The 5,509-nt window shown below is 41.3% G+C and overlaps 1 pseudogene; it reads left to right on the top strand.

The window, feature by feature from the left end:
- Window positions 1-2,454: 2,454 nt before the first annotated feature.
- On the top strand, window positions 2,455-3,998 carry LOC117706221 (aspartate aminotransferase, mitochondrial-like; annotated as a pseudogene).
- The last annotated feature ends 1,511 nt before the right edge of the window (window positions 3,999-5,509 follow it).

The following is a 5,509-nucleotide window of genomic DNA, read 5'->3' as shown; positions in this document are numbered from 1 at the left end:
GGTAAAGGGCTAAGTGAGCATCCTCTCAGAGGCAACAGGGAGGGAGGATGAAGTGAAGAACTCTGGGAGGGGGGACCAGGAAGGAGCAATATATATTTGGAATATAAATAAATAAAATAATTTTTTTTATAAAAAGCCTGGACCTCACTGAAAAGTTAGCAAGAATAAGTCTTCATCTCTATAAACCTCTGATGTGAGTTTCCACCCCCCACTTTCCAGGTACCACGCATAGCTACCTGTCTCTATTTCTGAACCACACACCGCTTTTATCATCATCAGAACAATATTTATGCTTATAACTTAAGCTACTTAAGTTTTGCTCAAAGGTCTTGCTTCTACAACTATTTAGTTTCTTTCCTGCAGTATTAACCTAAGGTTTCTTTCTCAATAGCTTGCGGACACATTACATAGTTTCCCATCCAAAACCTTCTTGACCCCACTTCCTCCTCTAGCTACTTCCCTATTTCTCCATTGTTTTGTAAACTATCAGTAGTTGTGCTTTGCCTTGGCTCCATTCTAATCCAGGCTTTACCCCATAATTTCATGGTAAAAACAGCTCTTTCCATGCTGACCAGTGACTTCATATTGTTAAAGTCAATTCAATCTGTCTGTCATTTATCTACCACCCATATTTAGTATGCTAACCCTTGGTCACTACTTACCATTGGTAACATTTTGCTTACTGTCTTACAGGAAAGTTTTTCTTCTAACTTCACTGCACTATCCTTTTGTGTCTTCTTCTACTGATTTTTTTCTCAACATCTTATATTTTAAATGCTGGAGTTATATCTTCATCCAACTCTTTTCCCTAATTCATACTCTCTAGGGGAGCTCAACTCTTTTAATCTTCTGGCTTTAAATGTCCCCTATGTATGTACCAAAGATTCCTTATGTACCTTAGATCTGTAGTTCAGAAGTTGATGACCAACTTATCCATTTGTCTGTCTGTTTGTTTGTTTGTTTTGGGAGACCTTCTTGGTCAAAGGCAAATCATCAAATTCTATCCTAAATTCTCTTTACTGTACCCTCACTTCCCTCTCAAATTTCAGATTAATAAACCAAATTTTTCTCTGATTCTGTCTGTATGTAATTGGCGTATCCAGGCTTAGCCCTAAGAGATTCTCCTTCCAAATACACGTTTTCATGGACTTGCTTTCATTAGTAAGGAGAAATTTCATCTTTTAATTACTCATGTTATAAACCTTGACTTAGTCTTTGATATTTTTCCTTCTCTTGAACCATATACCCAATCTGTCAAAAAGGCATTCCATCAAATGTACAAAATCTTCTATTGGTATAACTTTGATCAAGCCAGCATAATACTGTGCCTACATCAATGTATACTCACAATTAATATTCCTGAATCCACCCCCCTAGAGTTGCACGGAGTTATTTTATCCCCACTTGTAACTATTGTAATTCCTTAACATTTAGAACATACCTATTGGTTAAATTGCTGGAAACCATGGTTTTGCATTGCTCTTCAGCTTGTGTATAACATGGCCTCCCAGTTCTTTTCTCCTGCACTTTCCTGCCCATCATGCCAACCGTGTCACCTTGAAATTACTCTTAAATATGGAAAAGCCAGTGTGGTAGCCCTTGCCTATAAGTAGAGGCAGAAGGATCTTGCACTTGGGAAGTAGAGGCAGGAGGATCAGGAGATCAGGAGATCAGGAGATTAGGATCATTTTCAAATGTATCATGAGTTCAGGGTCAGCCCAGGTTACATAAGCAAAAATACTAACAGGTTCAGTGGTGGGGATGGATATTCAGTGCTCAGACAGTAGAAGAAAAGTCAATGTATTGGCCCATATAAAGGGAAGGACAGACTTCTAAGAACAAGACTAGAGAGAGATGCCAAGACACAGCATTGATTCACATGCAAGAGAAGTGAAGAATGTTAGAGAGGTGTATGTGTGTCGCATCCAATGAAATTTGTGTTTTAAAGCACTTCAGCTAGAATATTAGGAGGGTCAGAGAGGGCCAGGGCAAAACCACTGGAAGTAGCTCAGTATTTCTTACTTCATTACATTACAGGTAAGAAATAATGGTTCTACAAGCTAAGAAAATAGAGATGGGATGAATGTATAATAGATTCTGAAATTCTGAAAATTAAAGGGTTGTAGAAAGAATTGGAAAAGATGGGGGGCAGGTGAAGTTTCGACAATGCCTTCTGAGTTCACTAACATGATAGATGGCAGAAACAATCTCTGATTGAAGGATACTGGATGAGAAACAAGCTTGAAGGGATGATGAAGCAGTTAACCTTGAGCTTGCTAAACCTGAGGAAGCTTTGAGGAAGGTGAGTTGATGATATTTTAGATACACAGAAATGAAGCTCTGAATTGATGTCTGAGCTGGAAAACATGGTCAAGGGTGAGTATAAAGAAGATAAGGGAGACGCTTCCCCTGCTATTGCCTCTGCCACCACCCACTGCTATCTTTCCGAACTCCATGGCCCTCCTGCATTCCGGCCGCTGCATCCTCTCTGGGGTGGCTACTGCCTTTCAAGCCAGCCTTACAGCCACAGCCTCTGCCAGAGCCAGATCCTGATGGGCCCATGTAGAAATGGGACCCCAAAATCCTATCCTGGGTGTTACCAAAGCCTTCAGGAAGATGAACCTGGGAGCTCCTGCAGGGATGATAGAGGAAAGCCTTTTGTGTGCCCCAGGATCTGAAAGGCAGAAGTCCAGATTGTTTCAAAAAAATTCAGACAAAGAATACTTGGCCATTGGGCGAGAACAACAAAGTGTTGAAAAGTGGCCACTTTGTCACTGTGCAGACCATTTCCAGGACTGTAGCCTTAAGGGTCAGTGCCAGTTTTCTGCAAAGATTTATTTTAAAGTTCAGCCAAGATATGTTTCTGCCCAAACCATCTTGGGGAAATCACACGCCCATCTTCAGAGCTGCAGGTATGCAACCTGCATGCCTTGTAGTTATAAGTCTCCAAGACTTGCGGATTTGATTTCTTGGGAACCATAGACATCAAAAATTCCAGAGCAGAGTGTCCTCCTTCTGCATGCCTGCTCTCACAACCTCACGGGTGTGGACCTAATGGGAGGAAATAGCATCTGCGGTGAGGAAAAGGTGTTCCGAGCCCCTCCGTGTCCCCTTCGCCCAAGAAAGAGACATGTGAGGCAGTGTTCGGGTGGTTACCACAGCGAGGCTTTATTCTTGTATAAGCAGAAGCGGAAAGACCCAAGGCCCGGAAAAGGCACTGCTTATATACACCCTAGAGTGACGTGTTCACTTCTGATTGGCTGTTCACTCATTACCCATAATACGCCCCGGGATGGGCAGTGACTTTGGCGCACTTTTTGCCTTTTGCACCTGCGCAGTCAGTTGTTTACTAGTGGGAGGACAGGATGCCCGCGCCATCTTGTAATGGCGAATGTTGTCACGATCACTGCGGCTTCTAACAAAAAGGAATCTCTTTGCGTTATTTGACATGACCTACCAAGGCTTTGCCAGCAGTGGTGGCGACAAGGATGCCGAGGCTGTGCGGCACTTCCTCAAGACAGCCTCAATGAGCCTCTGTCAATCATATGCCAAGAACATGGGCCTGAGTGGTGAGTATGTGAGAGCCTTCACAGTGGTCAGCAAAGACGCTGAAGAAGTCAAAAGGATGGGGTCACAAGTAAAGATCCTGATCCGTCACTTGTATTCCAACCCAACTCTCAGTGGAGCCCAGATCACTGCAACCATTTTGACTTTTCCAGGCTTGCGAAAGCAACGGGTGCAAGAGGTAAACAGCATGGCAGACTGCATCATCAGCATGAGGACCCCGTCGGTCTGAAGAAAGAGGGAGCTTCCCACAACTGGCAGTGCATCACCGACCAGGTCAATGCATTGTTTCACCAGCCTAAAGCCTGAGCAGGTGGAGTGGCTGACCAAGGAGTTCTCGATCTACGTGACAAAGGATGGCCAAATCTCTGGCAGGGGTCACCTCTAGCAATATTGGCTACCTTGTCCATGCCATTCACCAGGTCACCAAGTAGTTACCAGAGTGCAAAGGAACAGAGACTACCTTTTCTACAGCCTTTGCCCTTGTGAGAGTCATGTGCAGAGTGAGGGAGTGTGGGTGGTGGTGGATCCTGTTATCCACAACAATGCACAACGCTCGGCAATTGAACGTGTTCCTCGGAAACGAGGTAGGGCAGAGGCTTTCATATTTGGAACTTTCATTGGTTCTAAATGAAACTCTCCCTCGTCCTTTTGTCTCCAGCTTTTCTGAAAGTTTACACATGGAAGAAAATCACAGCACCAAAACCAAACAAAACAAAACAAAAAAACTTGTCAGCCATGGCAGTGGCATAGGTCAGAAGCTTTACCCTAAGCCTCAGAAGGTATCAGAGGTTCCGCTGTGGACCTGGCTAGAGCCTCTCATATTCGAGGTTGTGAGAGAAAAACAAACAAACAAACAAACAAACAAAAAAAAAACCCTAGTTCTGTTATTAACAGTTGTCCTCACATTTTTCTTCCAGGTATGGAGTAACTGTGTCAGCAGATCACATTACAGAAATCATGCTTTACAAAAAAACAGACCAATAGGTCTGTTGCTTCTCCAACAAAGACAGTAAAGGATGTAGTGTCTTGTCAAAAACAAACAAACAAATAAATAAGTAAATAAAGAAACAAAAAAGAAGATAAAGAATTCTTGAAGAAAATGGGATGGACAAAGTTCTGCATGAATTCTTGCTAAGTCATCTCTTAACTATTCTGAAATTTTATAGTTAACTTTTAAAATAAAAGTACATAATTACAATTTAATTCATGGACTCAAGTGGTTATGTTAAAATTTTTACATTTTTGTTGTTATTTCCTTTCCTTTTTCTTTTTCTTCCTTGTCTCTTCTGGAACAAAATAATGTCTAATGGGACAAAATATTAAGAACAGCATAGAACCCATTAAGATAGAGAATGTGTATAATAAAATTCTTTTTAAAATAGCCACAATAATTTATGAAATTTGCAGGTAAATAGATAAGACTAGAAAAATTTATCCTGAATAAGGTAATTCAGACACCAAAAGACAAATATTGAATGTTTTCTCTTCTATGTGGATGATAGCTTTTAAGATTCAATAATTGTGCTATAATCTGTATAAACACAGGGCAAGGAAGAACCTCAAAGGAAGACAAAATGGAGCAAATATAGGTATGCAGAGATGGGAGAAACTGGAGTGGAAAAGTTAAAGGGGAAGGTGGGTAGAAAAGGAGGGTAAGAGAAAGAACATGGGGCCAGGTATCTCACACTAAGAGCCATAAAGGGTTCATACAAAAATGACTACTGTATAAACTTTTAAAAATATATACATACATGAAAAAAAATTTAAACAGGGTCTCCAAATAATGGGGGAGACAATGCTCTAATGAGAAATCTTTTACAATCAAGTAGAACTTCCAGTGTTAGGATTGGGTTACATTTAATTGAGTAATTGGCCAAAGGGAGCCAATGGAAATCCCACAAACACAAACATCTCAGGTGACTGCCAAGGCTATCTGTAATTC

The sequence above is a fragment of the Arvicanthis niloticus genome, chromosome 3 (genome assembly GCF_011762505.2).
Source record: "Arvicanthis niloticus isolate mArvNil1 chromosome 3, mArvNil1.pat.X, whole genome shotgun sequence".
In the NCBI taxonomy this organism is placed as follows: domain Eukaryota; kingdom Metazoa; phylum Chordata; class Mammalia; order Rodentia; family Muridae; genus Arvicanthis; species Arvicanthis niloticus.
Note: the sequence above shows the minus strand (reverse complement) of the source record. Positions and strands in the feature narration are given on the sequence as shown.